Source organism: Mesocricetus auratus, unplaced genomic scaffold, assembly GCF_017639785.1.
Source record: "Mesocricetus auratus isolate SY011 unplaced genomic scaffold, BCM_Maur_2.0 Super-Scaffold_100023, whole genome shotgun sequence".
Lineage (NCBI taxonomy): Eukaryota > Metazoa > Chordata > Mammalia > Rodentia > Cricetidae > Mesocricetus > Mesocricetus auratus.
Genome location: NW_024429204.1, coordinates 28,572,333 through 28,595,741, shown reverse-complemented (window position 1 = coordinate 28,595,741; position 23,409 = coordinate 28,572,333). Strand labels below are relative to the sequence as shown.

Genomic DNA, 23,409 nt, shown 5'->3' with positions numbered 1-23,409 from the left:
CCAGGGACCCACTAACCATCTAGGGGTAGAAACAGAGCTGGCATGGGCTCTCACAGCATAGTGCACCAGTTGGATGCCCTGGGGCTATTAACTTGCCTAATCTAAAGCTCACTCCACAGAACCATTAGAATACAACAGCTTTCTATTCACATAGTGTTTCCTTTTTCCTAAGTGATTCTCTATGCATCCATGGTTACCTGCAAGATTAACGCATCCAGCACTGCCTTACTACCTTGTGAACCACAGGGAGAGGGCTCCAGGCAGCAGGAAGCTGTGTCCCTCCCTCAGTCACAGAATCCCTCTTCAAATCAAGAGGCACAAAGCCAGCAGATACAGCTTTGCAAACCACAGAGCTCGGTTCTCTGCAGAGAGGTCCAACTAGGTGACCATTTAAACTGCATTCTGAGGGTCCCCAGGGCGTGTACGCCAGCTCCAAACTGTGACTCTGGGTACCAAGAATCTAAGAGGACTACACCAGATATGGTTGGAAGATGCTGTGCTACGAGGGACAGTAGCTGGCAGGATTGGAACTCTGCCTTCCTCTCCCATACTCACAAAAGAATGTCAGATGCTGCAAGTCTGACCAGAGTCGCAGAAAACAACAAAGCTTTCAGAGACACTTCGGCGTAAGACAAGGACCTCATCCCCTGTGTAGCTCGGAAACCCAAGTCAACCGAGGACAGCAGGTTAGAGGACTCAGCACGGGTCATAGTACACCTTGGAGAACCCTCCTCAAATTCCCAGCGGGTGGGGCCAGTCAAGTGGCAAGTAATGCCCCAGGAGACTTACCTGAGGGAAGGAGGTCTGGCACATTAACAGCCCCCCCACACACACAATCGGACTTGTGGGTCTCAATTCCTTTTTTCTTTCTTTTCCGGAAGTTTGTTTGGTCTTTGTTTGTCCTCCCTTCTACTTGAGCCCACCTCCCCCGGTCTTACACAATGCTTCCACGCTATCTAGACAGGGCAGGAGCACAGTTGAAACCACACTCCTTCCTCCTTCTGCAGCGGGCTTGGGCTGAGCTCTCAGAAGATGCCAACGACAGTTTCCGGAGCTCTGCATGCCTGTATCCACTTGCTCAGCACAACAAACCCTAGCAAACGGACGCTGTGATTAGGACTATTTGCAAGGGAGGACGTCGAGGCACCAATCAAACCTAGGACACAGAGGACACCCCCCCCCATGAGCCCAAGACCACACAGTCGTGGAGAAGCGCCGCAAATTCTCTCCTAAATTACCATCTCCTTCTGGTGAGTGAGAGCAGCTAGGCAGCCCTAGCCTTCTCCGCGCCAAAGGTCTATTTACCCCATAAGTCTCAGCCGAAAACGGAAAGAGCCCTGCGCACCCTGTCTCTCCTCTTAACGTCCCATGGAAAAGTTTCCAGGAGAGACAGTCCCAGTGAGAGAATACGAACTGACAGCCAAGATTTCAGAAATGTTTTTTAAACCTACTATTTAGGATCTATGACTCGCACTCGGTAAATTCCATATCCGCCAGCCGCACTTACCTAGTAAAACTGGGAGGGACAGAAAACCCGCAAGCCTAGTACCCAAACCAAATCCCCAGCCCCAAACTGCCATGGGGACCCCTGTAACTCAAGTTCCCACTTAGCCCAACTCGGGACGACGCCACTGCCTGTCCATCCGCTAGGAGAACACCCGCGGCGAGCATCTTGGAAGGGCGGGGATGTGGATGCTACGGAGCCAGGCTCTGCGGCTCCGAGTCCTGACCGCGCCAAGGCTCCAGTATCCGGGATCCCTAATCCCTGTTCCCCTCCCCCAGCTTCCCTAAATTCCACCTCGAGTCCCACGCCCTTAGAGGAAGCGATGGCTCTGCGGGGGGTGGGGGTGGGGGCTCGCCACCTCTCTCCACCGCACACCCGACTAGGGAGGGAATCTTCTGGGACCGTCAGCCACGTCCTCTCCGTGCACGCTCATCGCCTTGGCCCCGGGGTTGACCCCACGAGCTTTTAGGCCTCTGGGGAGTTCTTCCCTAGGCTCGCCCGCTGTTCCCGCAGAGCCCCTCTCTTGGGGCGGCGATCCAGTGCCCGCGCTGCCTCCTCCGGCGTCTCTTAGGCCAGTCCGGCCTCCACCCAGCCCGCTGCGGTCCACGTGGCTCGGCCGAGCTATATCGGGCTCTCAGGAAGCCCCAAGCAAGGGGAAAGCCGAGCCGAGGCCGGCGGGAGGGGCGGAGGGGCGCCGGGGCTCCGAGGGGCGGGCGCTGGGCGGAGGAAGGGGAGGGCTGCGCGCCGTGGAGGCGGCCGCGGGGCTGGGCGCGCCCAAGTCGCCGCTTGGTCCCAGCCGGCGGGCGAAGGCGGCCCCTCACCGGACGCCCCGCCTCCGACTCCCGTTACACCCGGGGGAAGGTGTTCCAGAGGCCGCTCCCATCCTCACCCCGCCTCCCGCTCTCCCGGCTCTAGCCTCTGCCGGCGGAGCCCACTATGCCAGACACTTTCGACACTTTGCAAAGACAAAGAGCCCTGGACCGGAGGGAGGAGAGAGGAGGAGGCAGAAGAGGAGGTACGGGGGGACCCGGAGGTGTGAGCTGGTCGGGGTGAGTATCCCGGACACATCTCCTTAGATACCCCCTCCGAGCCTCCTCTGTACCCCAAGCCGGGCAACTCCGGCGTGTCCCCGGCGTTGGGCGAGTGCGCACCCAGCTGGTCGCTGTCCGGGTGCCCCAGGGACGGCGCCGCCTCGTGAGTTGGGGCTCGGAAAATTCCGCATGTGTTCTTTTGAGTGCAGAGGTGATCGTCCGGACCCCGGGACAGAACGGGTGGGGAAGGGGCTGGGAAGGCATGACAGTGGAGGAGGGACCGAAGACCCTGGGCGCCAAGAGAGAGACACGAGGGGAGAGAGCTGCGTCTCGGCCACCGCCACCACGGTGGTCTCAGGAGGAGTGTCAGGGAGGAGACTCCAGCCCTGAGGTCCTGGGCTCTCTGGCGTTTTACCGGAGGAGCCTCCCGGAACTCAGTGGGGAGCCTACGGCGATTGTGGCAGCGGTTCCCCGGGCGGCCGCGGTGACATTGCACCCAGCACCGCAGTAGCTCCTACTAGCCCGGGCCGCGGGTAGAAGACTCCATCAGGCGCTGCTTGCCCGCCCACACTCTCTAGGGAAGCCGAGGTCTTGAGCTGGGACGCTTGGAGGCCGTTGGTTATCTAGACCAGAGATAGTGGGACAGTGTCCGGATGGAGTCTCCCAGTCCGCTGTGAGCAGGCGCAGAGCCGGGAGGAGGCTGTTGGCCCCCGGGACACCTCTAATCCCGCGCTGTGCCGGATCTCCGGGAGAAGTTGGCTCTTAGGACAGGACAACTGGATGTGGTGTGTTGGAAAGCGGATGGATTAGCGTGGGCAAAGGGAGCAGGCGGTGGCAACTCGAAACTTGGGAGTCTGCCCCAACCCCGTTAGGCGCCACAGCTGCCAAGAAATAATGTGACAAAAGTTAGCAACTTGTCCGTGACTCTGTAATGTGACATGCGCTGCGCAGGGCACCGTCCGCCCCTTTGATGAGTGCCCTGGGGTGGGAAACCTTGACACCGGACTGGGCGACTTGGTTGGAGTACTGTTAGCTCCGAATCCGACCGTTGCGCTAGCAACTTTCAGCCCTTGGAGTTTTTTGTTTGCTTGCTTGTTTGTTTGTTTGTTTCTTTTTTCTATGCGTGAGTGTTTGAGCGTGACCTTGCGGGAGGCAGTGCGGCTGAACTCGAGATGGGCACTGAGTCGACCGGTGCCCCCCCTCGTGGTACAGGTAAAGGGGTCGTCGCCTTGGCTCACAGCGGGGTTTCGGGAAAGGGTGCCCGGACCCACCCCCCCACCCCCACTCTCCATCCCCGTCTGCTGGAACCTGGAGTTTCTCCAGCCTCTTGTACAAGGGTCCTAGCCAGCTCCTGCCGCCAGTAGGAATTGGTGGCACTCCATGAGAGGATGTGCGCGCCCAGGAGTGCGCGAGGGAGTGGGGGCTGGGCTGGCCCCGGCATCTCGGAGGCTGAGTCCCAGGAGACATCAGTGACCCAGAGGACGGGAAAAAGCTCGCTCAGTGGCTACAGCAGGCCTTCGCCAGACTTCCACTGTGTTTATGGGGAGCCCTCTCCTCTCCCAGCTCGCGCGCGTCCCCCCTCGCCCTCGTGGACTTGAGGTGAGATGAAGCGCCCACCCCTCTCTGTGGCAGGTGAGGGGCGCTCCCCAGCAGAAAAGCTGCCAGGAGCCGGGGACGAGGCTATGCGATCTCTGCCGCCGTTCCTGGCACATAGTAGGTGCTAGTACTGCGCTCAGTGAAAAGGCCTCTAGGACAGAAGGCGCTGGCTGGAGTCGGAACGCCCCTCGTCCCTTACCAAAACTACTAAATTTAAATTCGCCCAGCGGTTTCTAGGAGCGCGCTGAGCACCTACTACATCCCTCGCCAAACCGGAGTGCGTGTTTCTGGGAACCGGGGGCGGTGTCCCCTGGTTTTCTTTCTTGGATGATGGCCCAGAGCGCCCCCAGTTTGAAAAAGAGAGAGGCACTGCCCCCTGCCGCCTTCTTTGGAAACAACGGCTGGACTAAGCTGTGAGGGAGGAAGACCAAAGCCTCAGGGCTGGTTCCCCTGAGCCTCCGAGCACTTCCCCTTCCTGCCCAAACACCAAAAAGCCTTGCCATTTTCTGAACTTCCGTGATTGACCGAAAAAAAAAACCTGAAACTCACCGTTCTGTGTCTCCCGCGTGTGCCTAAAATTGGATGTAGGGTGGAGATTTTAGCTGTAAAAATGTGTTTTAGCATCTCGGGGCCTCAGTTTCCTTATCTGTAAAGTGGAGCCGTAACTACAGGCTCCAGAGTGAGTCCTGCGGACTAACTGTGTGTAGATGTGTACCGTGCAGACATATGCTTGCAATACGCTTGTGTGTGCGCTTTTGCTTGGACAGGAGCTGACCAAAGGAATAAAAGAATGAACAGCTCGCTTTTCCCTGTGCTTTCTGACATTTCGTTTCTGACCTTTCCTCTTCCTGCCTTTTTTTTTTTTTTTTTGAGATCATACTGCCCATCAAAGCCAGGGCCTGGGCTTAGCAGGGGCTTCCCCACACTGGCTTTGTTTCAGGGACCAACATCCTGGAGCTAGAAAACAGGAAGTGCTGCTGGAAGTGGCCTGAGGGTTTAAGCTGGGCTCTGCAGCAGCAAGCGGAAGTTGACTTTCTCTGAGCTATTTGTAGACAGTGTGGGGATCTCATCTACAGGTGCAGGCTGCCGCCACGCCTACAGGCCTCCTCAGGTTGGGACCTCTGAATAGCAGGCTGTCACCAATGTCAGGAATCCTAATTCCCCTCCTGCCTGCCAAGGCTTGGGGAAGTTATCCTTGTGTGTGGAAGAAAAGGATGTCTTGGGGTCCTAGGTCCTCAACATGACAAGTGAATCTCCATCTCTTCTTCCACCAAGAAGCCTGTCTCGTCAGGACTCTACCCTAGAAACAAGTGCCGGGCAGTCCTTCCCTGGAAGGGACCTTGGGTTACATGACTTTGCTATCTACCCCCTCTCCCCATTAATTTACCTGACTGGGGCTGCTAACTCAGGGTTTGTGTTTGGACAGGGCTATTGTTTGGTGGAAGCTTCCAGTCTCCAGAAAGCAAACAGAAAAAGAAAAAAGTAAAGTCCATCAGTCAACTTGTGCTTATACAATGGTCTCTTATCTACAAATATTTCCCAAGATCTGGGTAGATATCCAAGACCTTAGCTACCATGGAGTGTTGTAACACAGTCCAAATTTTAAATTAAACCACAGTAAAAGATTAACCATAACTAGCAACAAAATGGAGCAATTGTTACGATATTCAGCAGTAGGCTGCTTCAAACTTACCAATTTAGAACTTGTAGAATTGTCTGTGTAGTATTTTTTTTTTTTTTTGGACTTGAGCTGACTGTAAAGTTACTGAAAATTGTGAAATGAGACCACCGGTGAGGGAGACTTCTAGAGTGCTTCCCAACCACTGCTTTGTGAGAGCTGGTCAGATCAAAAGAAACCCAAAATCAGATTTTCAGGCCCTTTCGATCATCAGTTGCATGACCCCTGTGGAAACTGCATTCCCCTTCACTGGCCCCAGAACCCGAGAGCTTGCTTGTCTGTTCTAATTTGGTCAGAAGAACCCAGACGTGACCCCGGTGAGAACCTGCCTCTGAGTCTCAGTGCCAAGGCTCCGTTGCTTTGCAACGTGGCACCCAAGCTATTCTGGGTCCTGGGTCTCGGTTTCACTCTCCACAGAACAAGAAGCTGTAGTGTTCTGCCGACAGTCACCTGGGGCCTCTTTGTGAAGAAAGTCCCTACCTCCTTTAAGTTTACTTGGATTCTTTCTCAGAACTAGTCTGCCGGGGAGACTGAAGCCTGCTGTCTCCACATCTCAAGGTCCTCGCTTCTCCCTGACAGGGTAGCTTCCTGTCTTTCTGAGTCCTCTCTCGGTTGGTCAGGTGTTTGCCAGCAATTCTTAAGGCTGGGTTTGGAAAGGTGAGGTCTGGCACATGACTGCGCATTCATTGTGATGTCTTGGGGCTCCTGTGTGTGCAGATTGCAAAGAGGCCAGGGCGACCTCCTTGTCCATGAACTGAAAGTGACCTTAGACATTATTCTGTTTGGATCTGTTAGCTTTCATGCAAAACTGTGAGCCCCAGGGGAAAACCACCAGTGTGGTGTGTTAACCTTTTATGCTCCCTCATCTCCAAACCCCACTCATTTCCATCCACTCACATCTTGATGGTTTTTTTGTGGGAGACCCAACATCACATATCATTGGAAGGTCTGGAATTCACTGCTTCTTTGGTTAAAGTTGGAGAGACTGCTGGGTTGCTTTGACTCCCTATGAACCCGTGTTTATGGGGACTTTGTTTTGTCCCAGATACCTCACAGGGTGCTGGAGATAACCAGGAGTGGAAAAACAAACACGTGGACTCCTGCTGTCCCAGAGGTCTCAGTTTTCTGGGGACGGTGCAGGGGATGACGAAGAGTCAGTCATGCCACGTGTGCTATTTATCACAACCAAAGCCACTTGCGCTAAAAGGGTTCCCTAGACTGTGAGCCCTTCCTCCTTGAGGGATCCACAGAAGGAATCTTGGGGGGAGGGTGGCAGGTACCAAGCCTTGGGAATGCAGGGTTTCTGCTCTCAGTCTGCAGCAGAGCAAATGTCTTTCCTTGGGGGTATAGCTCAGTGGTGGAGCATTTGACTGCAGATGTCCTTCCTTGGATGGTGTTTAGCAGATAGCACACGTATCTTACTGTGTATGTGGGGAAACCGAGGCTCTGAGATGACAGGCTGCCTCTGCCTTCTGCAGAAAGAGCTGAGGCCACTGGGGGTGCTTTGGCCTCCGAGTCCTTCACTGTGTCCTTTTCCCTGGCAGATTTTCGTGCTAGGATGGTTAGAGCCTGCAGGGCCCTGACTACGGGCCTCGGTATGATTGTGTGGGAAGCTGAGAGGCTACCCCGGGTTTACTTTGAAAATCCATCCTAATGCTGTTTTGAATATTTGACTCACACCTCCCGGGTAGATTTGGACAGCAGACCTGGGAGGGTGGAGTTACAGGACACAGCAGCCAGAGGTGGGAGAAGGTGCCGCAGGTCAGGCCTTGCGCCCGCGGGCTACGTTGAGTGGGTGCGTGGGGCTCTCCCCTGGGTGGTGGGGATAGGGAGAAGGCGGGAGGGAAGGTTCGATCCAGAGCCGCCAAGCTCCAGATGAATTAGGTCTGTTTATCAGAGAAAGTGACTGTGTCGGGGCGTCTGTTCCAGATGGTGGAATGGAGTTAGAAAGTTCTGGAAAGTTCAGGGAAACCCTGTAAATAGGCAGCTGATTTTAAGGTAAAACAGCTTATTAACCTCTGAACGTCCCCCATGCTGCCCTGGAGGAGTCTGCGTTTCTCATTCCTTTCAGTTATATAAAAACCATTAAAAATGCCTCCTTTCCTTTGGAAGATCAGTTGCTAAGTGGTCAGGACAGGGGCTGAGAAATGGCCCCGAAGCCCTGGACCAGGCCTGGTACCAGACACACTATCGTCAGGCTGGGGGGGAGAAGGAGAACTCAGACTGAGTTTAAGGTGCCGAGAGTGGACTGCATCTAGCCACCACGATCCTGGCAGTGAGGCATGATGGTTAGTTTAGAGTGAATCAACTCCACACAACCTGGAATTAACTGGGAAGAGAGCCTTGCCTGAGGGATGGCTGGATCGGGCTGGCCTGTGGCCATTTCTTTGGAGGGTTGTCTGTCTTGATTGCTCATTGGTGTAGGGAGGCTGAACTCATTGTGGGTGGAATCATTCCCTAGGCCCCGGTGGGGGGGTGGGTGGGGAGTGGGGAGTTGGGGTGGGGTTGTCTCTGATCTATATGAGGAAAGAGAAAGATAGACGAAAATCAGTTGTCAAGCAACATCTGTGCCTTCCAGTATCCCTGCTTCTTCCCTGGACCTTGCCCCAGTGGCAGACAGGAACCTGGAACCCTGGGTTAGGATAAACCCTTCTTGTCCTCTCTGTTGCTTTTGGTCAGGGTGTCTCTCATAGCAACAGGAATTAAAGTAGAACAGGAAGGCTCAGGTGGCAGGACATTTCCCAGGTCGGGGATGGGGAGGGGTCTGGCGACCCAAGAAGGGAAAACCGGTCCCTGGGACATAGAACTCCTGGGTCTTGGGTTTGTCCCACTCACATGCTCGAACCTCCATGTCCTAAGTAGGAGACAGCAAGGTAAAAGGCCCACCTTGCCTCTATCTCAGGAACTGGGAAGAGCCTAGGAGACAGAAGTTTATGTTCACAAATCTAATTTGCTCCCCTGAGGAGGATTTCAGTACCATCTACATTTTACTAAATGTTTAGTGTATGCCCACAGTATGAAACGTTTTAAACATCTTGACATTTGGGGGTTCAGACAGGAAATTCAAGTGGAGATTTGCATAAAGGAATTCCCCTCCCCCCAGAGGTTGGGGGCAGCACCTTGGAGAGTGGGGGGTCAGCAGGAAATGACATCAGTACCTTCTCTACATCTGGGGAGGGACCTCAGGAACTGGAGAAGGACAAGCATTTTGCCCTAATCCAACCCGCTGTGTGCAGCTTCAAGTTTCTGGAAAGACAAGTCACCCAGAAGGCAGGGATTCTGGCAGGACATGGGGCAGGGTGTGTGTGTGTGTGTGTGTGTGTGTGGTCTTTACAGTAGCTTCCTGGGGGGGGGGGGGACTGGGTGGAGTCAGGTATAGAGCATAGAGAGGGGATCTACTGAGAAGATCCAACCCCCACCTGGGGTCTCAGTCGATTCTGCCACAGCCCAAGGCAGCAGTATGTCAGTCCAAGTAGTCCCCACTGTCAATGAGAAGCCAGAGGATAAATCCCTTAGGTGGAGGCCCAGATTGCTCTGCCCTCTCCCCTGCTTTGGACTGTGGTGACATCACTAGCCTTGTAGTGAAAGGCTCTGCCCTCTCCCCTGCTTTGGCGGACTGTGTCTACAGCAGGGCCTGAAGGAGCCTCCAGGGTCTGGGAGGTAGAACATCTTGGGCACCACCAGCCTCAGCTCCCACGGACTTGAGTGTCTGCGCTGGGTGACTTTCCGAGTGTCACCCTTTACAATGGCTCTTCCTACTCTGCAGATAAACAGGCCGCCCATAGGACTGTGAGATGGCATATAAAAGCACTTGTGTGACGTCAGGGGACAGCTTTCGGATTTCTGTTCTCTCCCTCCACTGGGAGTGTCCTGGGGATCCAACTCAGGCAGCCAGACTTGGGGGCAAGGCCTTAACCTGCCGAGCCATCTGGCTTGTCTTAGGTCTGCATCTTTTTTTACCAAGTTGGGAGACAAGGTGCCAGGGCTCTTACCTGACCACAGAGAGCCGTGATCATCACTCGATTTGGCCTACCCTGCAAGCAGGCTCCCTGGCAGGAGATTCTGACCTCTGACATCCTGCTCCTCATCCTCAAGGCAGCCTGGGTGGTCTCTTGCTTTGTATTCTAACCTCATTGCTCGGATACAGAAACTGGAAGCTGAGAGTCAGCAGAGAGGTTAAGACACTGATGTGGATCCCCGTAGCCAAAAGTGGTAGAGTTGGAATTTCCTGGCACTCTCAGAGCCCAGACCCAGATCACATGCAGTGTACGGAGAGCATGATTCAGTACCCTGCAACTCTGCATTGTGGAGGTTTGGGGGATGTGGGAGAGCGGAACTGTGTCTGATAGGACGTCAGCCCAGCCCCTAGGGCTCAGACTCACCCCCCTGAGCCATGTTCATTAGTGGCCGAGGAGGACTCAATGCATTGACTGCCTAGTCAGGCAGAGGTCCTGAGTCTCCCTGCTTATTTCTCCTGAGTCTAAGATCAGCAGCCTCACCCCCTGGTAGACCGGTGTGCGCCATCAGTGTGCGCTAAGTGCCGTCATCAGTGTGCGCTAAGAGTTACATCCCAGTTGGGCTTCCTGGGTTGATTTGATTGGTTCTAGACTCACTGGTCTTTGCCATCTTCACTTCCGTCTCTTGTCTCTGATGGCAAGTGCTTTTTTAAAAGTTTGTTTATTTAATCTGTATTTTATTTTAGTTTATTTTGGTGCCAGCAAGCACAGAATCCATATACCCCTATGGTGCCTGGTGACCAAGCCGTGCTCAAAGCCATGGTGAGTCTCCCAGAATTGGAGGCAGGACCCAGCAGTAAAGCCAAGCAAGCATTTGGTTTGCAAGCCAGCCTGAGAATGTCCCCGGTTTCCTAGACGGGCACCTTGGGAGGCTGGTCTGCTTTAAGTTAACTAAAGAGCTGTGTAAGCCTGTGGCTTTGAAAACCCTCTTTTAATAACATCTTCACAAAAGACAGGAAGATGCCTTGTTCCTTTAGCAGAAGATCTGCTAATCCCACCACCTGGAGGAGGGTCAGAGGGATAAAGTCGTTGCTTGAGGAATACATTAGCTGCCACGGCCCACAGCTGCTCTGTGGGACGCAGAGCTGGAAGTTTCAAAGGCTAATCTCCAAGGTAAAAAAAAAATGTGGTCTTTTGGCCAAAAAGGAAATTAAAATGAAGAGAGAAGATAAGATGGGCTGTTAGTTAGCCTTGCCACCCACTTAATAGGAACTTTGAATTAAAAAAAAAAAGTAGCTTCCTGGAGCTGGCAAGATTGGTAAAAAGTGTTCGTCAGGCAAGCCCGAAAGCTGTTCCGTCTCAACCCACGTGGAAGGAGAGAAATGACTCTCAAATAAAACGTGTCCTCCGGTGTCCACACATGGACCGTGTCATGTGCACACTTGCGGCCACCCCCCTACACACACACACACACACACACACACACACACACACACACACACACTTAAGAAACAGAAAGAAAAAGAATTAGCTTCTGTAGTGGAGGCATTGGTCCCGACGAAAAACCTCGTGCTGTTTTCCTGTCTGTACCTGTGACCTGGTACTGACTGAAGGAAGCATCTGTGAGCCCAGAAGTACGGACAGGAGTTTTTTTTTTTTTTTTTTTTTTTTTTTTACACCAATGAAACTTACTCCTGCCATGCCAAACCCGCAGCCGAGGGAGACCTGGAGGCTGCGGAGCGGGTTTGGAATACAGACCAGCAGCGTGGCTGGGAACCATCCTTGGGGTGCAGGCAGGAAGGCTTCCTCTTTTGCCCTGAGCTATGGAATCCTGACTTCACCTGGGCTGGGCAAGGACGCCATGAGCTGATTCGCTGACGGCAAGTTACGGAGGTCTCACACGCTATGCTAGTGTGAAACGAGGAGTTATGAAATCCTACTGGGTGCCCTTGTTCAACCTCCTCCTCCCTGATATTTCAGCTATTCATCTGCTGAGTCACTCGCTGATTCATTGGCTCGTTTATTGAAGTTTTAGCTCTGCGGCTTCTTCATAGCTGTGTGTCCTGGAGCGAGTTGTCCAGTGGCTCCGGGTGGGTAAAACAGGTCCTCACAGGGCCCATCTCCCAGGACGTGCTAAGTGATGCCAAGGGAGTGTTGCTCCAGAAGTGTGTGGAAAGAGTCGCCGGGGGCTGTGCTGTGAGTGACACCCTCGCTCAGCTGCAGTGCCTGTTGGAGCCATTTCCTTGGCTAAACTAACTCCCTGTGGATATCCCGACCGGGCTTGCACACTCTGCGTGTAGAGACCTCTGTGCCCACAGAAGCTCCGTAGGGTAGAAAACCAGTCCTCACACACCTTTTTTAAAGAGGGGGAGTTTCCAGAGGAAGCAGCAGGCCGAGTCCTGGGCTTAAGAGGTCAGAGTGTGTTTGCTGGACGGTGTGCAGAGACGGCTTTGGAGTCTGCTCTTTGTTTAGCTCAGGCCAGGCCCTCTGGGGTGCTTGCTCTGCCCCCCCCAGCAGTGGTGGTGTCCGTCTGGCTCTCCTCACACATCAGAGTGGGCCAAGGAGCAGGCCTCATCACGGTGGCTGCCAGGCTGGTTCCCACTGACCCTTCTCACCGGCCGCTGGCTCCTACACCCTGAGCAAGTCTGTGTTGGCCTTTGTGTATTCCAGCCTGCATCGGTCTGGCCCTTATCTGTGCGAGCACCTACCAGGGAGTCCCCCGGCTGGCTCTTCTGGCGCATTCCTCCTGAACAGGGTTGGAGACACCATTGTTATTGGTGTCTTGGTATCACCCGAGAGGCTGAGGCATGGAAACCAGTCAAGACCCAAGTCTCCAGGGCAGGACGGGCAGTTGAGGCTATTACCTACTTTCTCTACCAGCTTGTCTCCTTCTAACACTCTCGATCTGAACCGGGGCGGGTGTGTGTGTGTGTGTGTGTGTGTGTGTGTGTGACCGGCACCAGAGGCTGAGTCCAAGGTTTCCATGGTCATAGGCAAGGGTTTCCTTCCTTCCTCCCTTCCTTCCTTCCTTCCTTCCTTCCTTCCTTCCTTCCTTCCTTCCTTCCTTCCTCCTTCCGTTCCCCTCTCCCTCCTTCCCTCCCTCCCTCATCCTGTCTTCCCACCCACAAGACTGTGCTCACAGACCTCCCCCCTTTAAAGAAGAGACTGGCTAGAAAACCTCGCCCAGGTCACACAGCTCCCAGGTGTCCTCGGGAGCTGATGAGAACACGCCCCCTGAGCTGCACCTGGCCCCACAGAAGAGCCACTCAGGCTGCTGCCAGTCCCACTGAAAGCCTCCTCACCTCACCGCCTAGGAACGGCCAGTAGCGTCCTCTCTGGACATCCTTCATCCCCATGCAAACCCATACAAAGGAGGAGTAGGTGGGGCAGCGAGTGACCCGCCCCCTCCTGCAGCCCAGGGACAACAGGCATCCTTCCTGCTGTACCAGTCCTCAGAGGAGGCTCAGGCGCCTGAGTCGGTCCTGCCTGGCTGCTTGAGGAATAAATGGGCTATTCCAGTGTCTCTACCCACTTTCCTGGCGTGCCAAAGCCGGTACCAGCAGAGTGATTAGGTAGGGAGGTCACCTTGCTCACGTGGAGGTCATGGATGAGGCAGGCTCACTTCACAGAAATGTTTCTGTTGAGTATCTGTTGACGTGGGGTAAGGCTCGGCTCTGAACATGAGTGTTGGGGCAGCCTACGCGACAGCGCCCTGGCTCTGAGTTTCACCTCCACCCATTCATGTGTGGCCCTGAGTAAAATCATGGAACTTCTTCATGTCCTCAGTTTTCCACATCTGTGAAATGGGTTTGGGCTGGGGAGTTTCAGAGTTGTATAACGAAAGTGGAGAGAAATTATTCCCACAAAGTGCTTAGTGTGGCGCCAGCCTCCCTAGCCAGGCTCAACCGTAGCCACTGTTGTTAGTGATAATATTTCTCTCTCAAAGGAGCCAGACCACAGCATTTGACTTTCAAATTCAAAAATACACACCGCCTTGAGGAGTCCTGTGTGTGGAGCCTTTTTCAGACATGGAGGCTTCGCGGCAAGAGAACAGCCCTCCCAAGCTAACAGGCCCTCGGCTTCCTACCTGAGGTTATCCAGAGGCCCTCGAGAGTACCTCGGTCACACCCAGAGGAGAGCTGACCTGCTCTCTGGGCAGCTTGTCTGCACTCTCTGCGTCAGCCTGTGGCCCCTACCCTGACTTTTCTAGGCCTCGCCCTCCCCTCCAGCGCCCACTAGCTTCTCTCTCTGGCTTCATTCCTCGGACAGCTATCCCTTTTCACCAGATGCAGACAGACACTCATGGCCCAGGAGCATCCTGTCTGGGACAGGACTGTAGTTAGGAAACAGCACACTTGTGCGTGCGTGGTCTCCTATGGGGTGGAATGCATAGCTCCTTGAGTCTGGGTCTCTGTCCCCTCGCTCCACAGTGCACTCCTGGAAGGTAGTGCCCAAAAGTCTGCTGTTGACCTCCCTAGGGCAGAGTAGCGTGGGACACAGCCCAGTTAAGCCATGTACGTGTTCACGGGTAGTAAGTTACGCTGCTTCTGGACTTGATGAGTAAGTTTAGCTAAGCCTTAGGTTTCTATTTCAGACTCTTGAGTGTGCTAGTCATGTGACCAAGTTTGCTTAATCCCAAGGCTCCATATATATCCATGCTCAGAATGACAAAAACTGACAGAGTACACACACACACACACACACACACACACACACACACACACACACAGTATGAAGGACAGTTTAGCAACGTGTCGTCGGCATTTAGAGATAGCACCTACTATTCTCACTACTGTTTCGTTTAGTTTCTGTCAAAGTGATGCCATGTTCTTTTTTATAATTTTCATTCTTTATTTATTTTTTTTTTGTTTATCTGTGCACACATGTGTGCGCGCCTGGGTGTGGAGGCCAGAAGTTGGCCGTCTTGCTGGGTTCATCAACACCTTAGACTTTGAGACAGTCTCACACTGAACCTCCAGCTTACTGTTTCAGTCAGGCTGGCTGCAGCAAGTCCTGCAGACCTGGCTGTCTCTGCTCTGCACTGGAGTTACAGGCTGCCTGGATTGTGTGTGGGTTCTAAGGATCCAAACTAAGTCCTCGGGCCTGTGCAGACAACGCTTTCCTCTCTGGGCCACCTCCCCAGGCCCCAGGCTCTTGCTAACTCATCTACTTTCCAACACAGCCCTGCAAGACAGTTGAAGCGGGCGTACTTTGCATCTTATCCGAGAGTAAATCTGAGGAAAGCTGCTATTCTAAGATCACACACTTGACTGGACCGCCCTTCCCCGTGGCACACCTCGAAGCATCCATGCTGGGTCAGAACACGACATGCCCACGGGGAGTAAAAATCCTGTAATTCATAAATGCAGAGATAGTATCAGGCCAGACAACGTTAAAAGTTATCCAGACGATCATTTTCTGCTTGGAGGGGAACAGCTATGATTTATTAAGCGAGCTGTCTCTGTCTCTCTAGGAATGATGTTGAGTTTTGTCTCCAGTTCCCTGCCCTGCTCTGCGAAGGGACAAAATGGGAGAGCATTCTCTTGTGAGACTTACTGTATGTATACTACTGTGTGTAGACAGGCGTACCAGGGGGCTGTGACTGGCGGATACACTACTCAGGTCAAAGATAGAGTGCCTTATGGATCCAGGGCAGGGAATAGGAGCACAGAGGGACATAAGCATGGTTTGTTTAGCTGGAGTTTATCCTAATCGGTGCTCGACTTAGTTGGTAAATGTTTTTCTTGTCTCTGAGTGTCCCGTTGGAATCCAGTGGCTTGGGTTGGGCACTCATGCTGCCTGGGAGCTGGACAGGATGGAGAGCTGAGTAGCCTAGAACACACTGACGCAGCCTGAAGTCTGCACTCTCCACTCCACAGGCTAAGTGATCCAGCTAGGTAATGGAGTGGCCACTCTTAAAGCCTTAAGAAGCTTGGAACTTGGGTTTCCTGTTTGGGAAGTCATCCCTGGCCCCATAGAGAATAAATGTTATGTCTGAGTTCCCCTGTGTGTGCAGCTCATGTGTTGAGTGTCTGGACACCCACCGGTGGTGATTCAGTGGTGAGGATTTATAGTTGTTATCTTTGCTGGAAGCTTGGGTAAATAGAGGCATACCGTCAGGGACAGAGCTGCAAGGCGGTCTTTCAGCAAAGTTTCTGGGGCACTGTCATTAAGGAATACAAGGCATGGGAAGAATGAGCTGGATGCCCTTGGCATCAGCAGCGGGCTTTCTCTATGTTCGAGAGCTCAGGGCTAGACCCCAAAGTTGGGGAACTGAGGCTGCTGGAGGTGAGCTGAGCTTAGACACCCAGAGATGTTTCTCGTTTCTCACCCCTTGGAGGAAATGACGGAGAAGACCCACTTGAGTGGGGAGGATCAGTTTGGCCCACGGTTTCTGAGATTTCCGTCCGCTGTGGCTCATTCTGTGGGCCTGTGGTAAGGCAGAACCTGTGTGATCATGCCACAGAGGAGGCCACTCGGCTCAGGGCTGCCAGGAGGCAGATGGGGGGCGGGGGGGGGGGGGGGATAGAAAGGTACAGCTTTGGAAGGCATGCTGCCAGTGACCTCCTTCTCCGACCAGGCCCATACCCTGCTCTCCATCATCCCCCAATGAGGCCATCAACTTAGAAATTCGATCAGTGGACGGTTCGTGGGTAAAGTCAGGCCTCTTGAGATCCGTTCACTTCCCTGAGTCTCATCAGCTGATAACAGAGCCTTTGACCTACAAGGCTTCAGGAGATATTTTGGATTCAAGCCAAGCCAGCTGTGTCCAGACCAAGGAAAGAACTGGTTCAGGATTGGTTGCATTGCTTCAATGAGATTCCCTGATTTTGATGCCCACCGGTGCCAGTCTACAAACAGAGGCTCAGTGGGGAGCAGGGTTCTGTGCTAAAGTGGTTCTCAACTTTCTCCCTTATGTCTTAAGATATAGTTTATCAGATATAACCAAAGCGTTACCTCTAGGGATGCACACATATGTGCAGGCCTTTCTATCATGATGTTTTTCAACTGTTCAGTAAGGTGTAACCTAATTGAGGCCCACGCTCAAGTACAGGCATCCACTAAATTGTAAACCGGCTCCACTCCAGTTGATGCTCAGGGCTTTGTTTTTTCTTTCATTCATTCATTCAACAACTGCCAAGTGCCTCCTCAGTAATGTATGTAAAATACCTAAAATTGTATGTAAATACAGTAGGTAGGAAGGGTGGGTGGGGGAATCCCTGCTGGTAAAGTTTGGCCCCTCTTCCGCCAGGAAGCTCATTCTAGGGAGAGCAGTGACAGCCCGGTGAGGAGCGGCCTGGTATTAGGTTAGCCTGCACTGGGTTAAAAAGTGAATAGGCAGTAAGTAGTGAGACAAAGGAAACAGTGGGCACCCCAGGATAAAGTCCCTTGCCCAGCTTGTTTGCACAAGACCCGGTTTTTTATCCCAGCACTGGAGAGAGAGGAGGGGAATAATAGTGATTAACGTTCTCCATGTGCCACACCAGGGACTCTGATGAGCGTCTCCTCCCTTCAGGGCTTAGCAATCCAGGGAAGTATTTTGGAGAAGTACAGGGCCGCCGTGGCCTCTGTCTGGGAGTCTGCAGAGGGGTCCTGGGAGGTGCCCTTAGCACTGGAATATGAAAGGGAGTAGAAAGGGCAAAAATAAAGGGATTGTGCCAGCCAGTGAAGTGTGGAGGTCAGGTCAAGGGCAGCGAGACCTATCCTAGCCTAGAGAGTCAAGGCTAAGAGGCCACCCCCCCTCCAGTTGTTGGTAAGAGTAAAGGCGCCTCCAGCTGTTGAGGCAAGACTCCCCTCCGGTTGCTGAAAACCGAGGTCCTTCTAGCTTTTAATTGTAATCAAGGCCCCTTCCAGCTGTCGTGAGAGGCAAGACTCTCAGTGGAGATGGTGGTGGCCTTCTAAGAGGCTGGGGCTGGGCTTGGTGGCTGGCGGCCCCTCCCCTGCAGCTAGCTCACATAAGATACAGCCGGAAGGAAAGGATTTTTTTTCCATACTGTGAATCTGAGCCCTTCTGCTTAAGTCTCTTCCCTGTGTCTTCCCTGTAAACATCCTGTTCCCTCAGCGGCTCCTGGCAGACTGTTTACAGTCAACACCATGTGGGTTTCCAGAGCCAGACCCAAGCCTTAGACAAAGCTGACTTCTGACCACTTACCTACTTACCTGCCCATTCTTCACCTGAAACAGCTCTCCCGGCCTCTCGTCCCGGCCTCCTCACCATCCTCCTTAGGCTGCCTTCCTTCCTCATTTGCCATGAGCTGCTCTGAAGAGCTACCAGGGTGGGCGTGTGGTTAGTAGTGCTTTCTCTCAAGATGCATAGCCCAGACCCCAGGGCATGATTGGGCTTCCCTGCTCTCATTCTCCTGACTCTGAGAGGATACATGCTTCTGATCGACTTAGGTTGGCCGGGACTCATTGTATCTGACATCCTCAGGAGCAAACTGGGCTAGCAGGGGAGACCGAAGCCTCTCCATGGTGGCTTATATCATCCACAGGGCTGTCCTGGCCGGCCCGTTAATGCGATGGGGGAAAGAGTCCCTGCTGTGAGGAAGTGGGTTTGTTGCATGAATACTGCTTGGACTGTGTGTGTCCTGGGGGTGGAACCCGGGCCTCCTGAATACTGAGCATGTGCTCTACGGCCAAGTGGCGTCCCACTCTCTGCCGCATCCTGCGTTTGAGCCTTTGTGGTCTACCTGCTGTCCTACTGTGAAGTCAGTCTCAGGAGCAAAAGGTGGAGGAGTGCACCCCACCCTTGAGGGAAGTCTGTGAATGCAGACAAGTCTGGGGAAACGGGGACCCTCTCCGCAACGAGGGCCGTGGCGGGGCAGTGTGGGACGCTCCCTTGTTGTGCTAGGCTAATTTGCATGCTCTCCGAATTCACAATATGGGCATCTTTTGGGACGGATGATGACCTTGGCGATGTCAGGGATGCGTTGCAGAGATGGGGCCAGCAGAAGCCCAGCGAATCTCCGCTGTCCACACACTATCCAGTAACCCTCTTGAACCTCCGCCCTTGGTTTGTTTTTCCTGGTCCTTCTGGACCCTTCCCTTAAGGCTTTTACTTTTATAATGGTGGCATCCCACTCCCTTTTCCTTTCACATCGGACCAACTTGGTCACTTGCTCCTCCATTCTCCCAAGTGTCCCTTCCGAGCTGTGTCCCATTGCCCGGCATTTCCTGTGAACCCTGTAAACAGATCTGAACCCGTTGTTTGGCTCTCCCTACACGGACCATGAGACAAGAGTGCCTTGGAGCACCCTTTGTAGTGTGACTGTTCGGGTGGGCTAGTGCGGTCCTAGTCATTTGTCTTGAGTCATCTCAGAAAGGCCCAAGCTAACTTGAGCTTCCTCTCTGCTTTCCATTTTTAGACTTGACTCTGAGGAACTGAAAACGCCATCAAGAAGCCACCGGCACCTTCCACGACTGCGCTGGGCTAGGCTCAGAGCTGGACAGTTGTGCCTGTGAGACAGAGGTAGGCAGTGGCTCAGCCTGCCGAGGTGGGTGACTGCTGGCCCCCACGCGGGGGAGATGATGTGCCGTCTTTTCCAGACTCTCCCACGAGGCTATGCTGTGGCTTGCGTTGGGGGATGAGAAAACATGCGCTGTCTTTTCCACACTTGGAATTACGTTGAGGACAAGGGATGAGACGCGTGCTGTGTTTTCCAGGCTCTTCTGAGGGCTATGCCGCAGAACAAGGGGTGTTGCCCTGTTTTCTTAGACTCAGCCATGTGCGCCTGCTCTCCCCTAGAAGTGCAGAGCGGCCTTCTAATGGCGAGCTGTGCAGTTCTCGTGGAAACTCACTCGAGAGACACCTGAACTGCGACTGTCCTTCCGTGACAAGTGACCGTCATGACAAATAAGGCCTGGCCCCGGCACTGCTGCACCCTACATCAAGTGCTGCCCGACGGCTCTGAGGGCAGACCTGACGACACTCACTTGTCACTTGCTGTGTCCTGGGCGTCTGGATCTGGAGATTGCCTGTGTGTTGTGCGGAGTCAGTGTTCTGCCGGTGCCTTGGTGCCTCTCTGGGGAGAACGGTGTGGCAGCCACAGTGAGGTCCTACGTGTATGCATTCCTACCTTACATTCTGAGCACAGTGCTAGAAAAGATGTACCTATGTAGGACACACACACATACACGCACGCACACGCACACACACACACACACCTATACACATCATCCAGGTTATTCTAAGCAAACTGTATTGGTAACTTTCCTCCTCACTGACAATAGCAACTTAAGAAAGGGTTAATTGCAGCCCACGGTCTGAGGTCTAGACTGTCCGTTGTAGCAGAGGACTTAGGGTATCGGGAGCCTGATGCGGCTGGTCACGCGGCGTCCACAGTCAGGAGCTTGCTCTCTTCTCCTTTGATTTAGTTCAAGACCCCAGCCCACTCATGAGTACCACCACGATTAGGGTAGACATTCCTGCTTCAACTAATCCAACCTAGAAACCCCCCCCAACAAAGCAATCCCAGATGTTTGCTTCTGGCCAATGACAGCTCTAGCCCTCATCCAGCTGAGGAGTTGGCCATTGCATAGTCACTACATCAGGAGTTCCTGCTGAGGAGGCTAGGACAACCACGAGATTCCAGCCTATATTGCTACTAGATGGCTCGGCAATCTCCCAACCACCAGTCTCACTGACCTGTCAGTCATGCCGCGTTGTGCTACCGCGGGTGCAGCCGCTTTCGGGTGAGCACCCGTCTTGACCTTTCTGCTCAGATGGAAATGGCCCAGCAGAGGGTGAGCGTCACAGATGAGCCCCTCCTCGCTGCCACCAAACACCTGACAGCAGCTCCGGGAGGGAAGGTGGACTTGTTTCGGCTTACGATTTAAGGGGACTCAAGCCAGTGTGGTGGCGCAGACAGGGCGTCAGGAATGGCTTCAGCGGGTGAGCGCAGCGAGAAGGCAGCACATGGCGGCATCTTGTCCTGAGCTCAGAGTGGGAGGAAGACTTGAGAACTCTCTTCCCTTGCCCTGGATTTACCTGGCTGAGCTGCAGTGGCAAGGAAGCCTTAACTTAGGCACAGCTGTATTCCCAGCATCTCGTGACAAACGCTAGTTTCCCTCATGTGTCCACAAGTGTTTCTGAGTTCTTGGATGTGACTGGTGCTACTCTAGACCAAGACCCAGGGAGTGGGCATCCGAGCCGGGAGTGATAAAGAGGAATAGGAAGCATGATAGAAGTTGCTGGAGAGTGGGCCAGGGCCCAGGGGTATGGAGCCCTGCAGTTGTCTGGGCAACGGAGGCCTGTGCAGGTGTCTGTGGAGAGCCCTGCCCCCACTGCTGATGGGTGAGAAACATGGGTGACTGTAGGTCACACATCACGACAGGCGTGTTTCCTCCTTAGCAGGGGCCAGGGCCCTGCAGAGAACTGAGCCTGTCCCCGCCCCCGCACACGCAGGCGGAGTCATATGCATGGAAACTCTCAGTGCTAAGTTGTTTCCTCTAAAAACAGCAGGCCACGTTATCAGCGGGACCAGAGACAGGCTCTCCGTAGCTCAGATAAGAGGGCATGGTGGCAGTGCCTGGATACTGACCTGGGTGGAGAGGACCTTGGGGAATTTCCTCTGTTGATAGCTTTTGAGAAGAAGGTGGCGGTGTCAAGAGCAGGTGCCCCTTCCTGGAAGAGGGGAGACACAAGCCAGGGGGCGTATTTGCGTGTCTGGAAGGAGTAGCCCCGTGGGTGTGTGAGTTTCTGTCTGTGCTTCCCTCCACGGTTTCTTCTCAGGCACTCTAGCTCTGGGCACTGGAGGCTAAAGGAATCAGCAGACGCTGTACCTCTGGGGTGCTGAGAGTCCAGGCAGGGAGAAACAGATAGATCCATCTGTTAGTGGCAGGCACGGGACATAGTTCTGGCTTTGCACAGCTGGAGACATATGCAGTTTGGAGTTCTCTATAAAGAGATACTATGCTAAGTCATAGATTTAAAATGAAATGCAAAGCCTTGGTAAGTGGGGTGCTCTGGGGATGGTGTACCACTGTCCTGGCGTGGGACAGTCTCCGTCTTCAGTGGATTTGCAGCTGAGGGGCTATCAGGCCATCTCTCCTGGGTCTCTGGAGCTTGTTGGTGGGGAACAGGTCATCTGCTGATGCCTGGACATATACGCTGAAGGGCGACCATTGGGAGGACAGGGACATCCACACTAGCGCTTGGTAACATGGTGTTCCTGTCTTCATTTTCTGTCTGATGAGATGGGGTAAAGTCTTTTGTTCCCTTTGTGCTGATGGGGTGTTCAACAACACACTCTGTACAGTCTTCAGGCCAACCAGAAGACTAGTTTGAGAACCACCTGGCCCCCTGAAGCTCGTGTATTTGGATACAAGGGAGTAGAACTGTTTGAGAAAAATGGAAGGATTAGGAGGTGTGGCCTTGATGGAGGAATTATGTTCCTGGGTTGGGCTTTGAGGTTTTAAAAGCCTACACCAGGTGCAGTATCTGTCCCCTCTCTCTCTCTCTCTCTCTCTCTCTCTCTCTCTCTCTCTCTCTCTCTCTCTCTCTCTCTCTCTCTCTCTCTCTCTCTCTCTCCCTGTTGCCTTCAGATCAGGATGTCAAGCTCTCAGCTACTGCTGCATCACCATGCCTGTCTGCCTCTTGCCATGATGATCATGAACTAAGCCCTTAAAAACGCTACTTGGATGTGTTTTTTCGCAGGAGTTGCCTTGATTGTGGTGTCTGTTCATAGCAACAGAAAAGTACCTAAGACACTGACCTAGTGACCCCCATTTCTGGGCTGCACCCTAAGGACCAGCTGAACTGCAGAAGTACTGTGCTGAGTGTGCATGGAGCATGTGGGAGTACCTCCAAAGGCTCGGCTGGAGGTCACTTCTAAGGGTAGATGGCCAGCCACTGTGGGAACTAGCTATTGATAAGCCAGGTGCACCCTCCTTACCAAGAGCATGCATTTTCCTTTAAATGTGTGACTTTATATAGTGTTTCCTTAGAGATAACTCCAAACTGTGCAAGACTTTTGTGGAACCCCAGGCACATGGCTCTGAGCTGGGCTTTGATGTTGCAGTGTGTTTCTGGAACCTCGCTTGTCAGCTCTGCTGCTTCTCCGGGATCCTTGTTTCTAATTCTTTGACAGCTTCTAATACTCAGGGAAATAGCATGAGTGGCCCAGTGCAGGAACGGGTTAAATAAAATACAGCTTAGAATGGAGTCGTTCACAGTGAGCCCGTGTAGGATTTCCTAGAACCCTGGGAAGCTAAGGGGAAAGCCCCATGTGTGTCCAGAAAACAATGAAGAGTGAGAGCAGGCCATGCTGAGTTCTCTCTCCGGCTTATATGCCCTCAGTTGGGCTCGCTACAGCAGCTCATTTGCCTACACATCGAGCGCCTGCTCCATTGTCCTGACCCCGAAGACACAGCAGCTTTTAAAGGTCGGGACCAGGAGTGTCCCTGCACTTGCTGTGGCCTCTCTGCTGTCACCTGACCCTGCTCTCTCGCAGCAGATGTGACTCACATCAGCCTCCCCTGGATCCAGCACTCATCCTCAGGGGAACAGATATCAACCACTGTGGCCCCGCCCAGTGTCGCAGAGGGCCACCAGGGGCATGAAGATTTCCCAGGTGCTTTTAGAAAGCAGCCCCAAACACCGAATCCTTCAGTCTTCACGAATGACCAGATCTGGGTCTGCTCGTG

The 23,409-nt window shown here is 53.5% G+C and overlaps 1 protein-coding gene across 7 annotated transcripts in view; it reads left to right on the top strand.

The window, feature by feature from the left end:
- The first annotated feature begins 935 nt into the window (after positions 1-935).
- Positions 936-23,409, top strand: part of St3gal1 (ST3 beta-galactoside alpha-2,3-sialyltransferase 1) — a 67,197-nt gene continuing 44,723 nt past the window's right edge. For 2 of the 7 annotated variants that reach the window (XM_040730309.1, XM_040730308.1), the window contains exons 1-2: positions 936-1,250; positions 19,131-19,234. The gene's annotated coding sequence lies outside the window, so the exon portion shown is untranslated. Of the gene's footprint in view, positions 1,251-2,323; positions 2,554-19,130; positions 19,260-23,409 lie in introns of those variants that run through there. The other 5 variants (XM_005078693.4, XM_013119529.3, XM_040730307.1 and 2 more) reach the window with 3 other exon arrangements.